Below are 670 nucleotides of genomic sequence, written 5' to 3' on the forward strand. Positions count from 1 at the left end.
ATGTTTTTATCTTAGACACACACACATATATTGTATAAATAGGTCCCAAAAAAATTAATTTTGTATTTATAAATCTTTTGATTAAATGAAAAAGGTTTAATTACATACTCTAGGTTCTCAATTATACTTTCACTGTTTAATTTTCAATTGATTTTATATAGTTTATAAGGTTTTAATCAAATTTTACGGTGCAATTTTTTTTCTTTCAATAAATCCTTATTTTTATCTACCGTCACAATAAAATGTTAAATTAGAGAATTGAAGTTTTTATAACCATTTATATCCAACAACTTTCATATCTCATACAATAACATCAAGTACAACATTCCAAATTTTCATCGTTAAGGAAAAAAAATCAAATTAAATTAAAAAGTAAATATACATTATATATTTTATTGTGCAAGAGGGAAAAAAATTATGTATAGTTCTGTACTAATATTTTAGCAATGTACTATAGTTGCCTAGTTGGGGGCAGTAAATTTATGAAATATTCAATCTTTATTATGGCGCTTTGTCATGATTGACAAAATTGGAAACTTCGTAAAAAAATTATATAGATGATTAAATTTTTTCAATTATAATAATCTAATTGAAAATTGAGAAGGTTTTGCTTATACAAAAAGAATAATATAATTGAAAACTGAGTAAAATTATAATAATATAATACCTA

The sequence above is a fragment of the Arachis ipaensis genome, chromosome B09 (genome assembly GCF_000816755.2).
Source record: "Arachis ipaensis cultivar K30076 chromosome B09, Araip1.1, whole genome shotgun sequence".
In the NCBI taxonomy this organism is placed as follows: domain Eukaryota; kingdom Viridiplantae; phylum Streptophyta; class Magnoliopsida; order Fabales; family Fabaceae; genus Arachis; species Arachis ipaensis.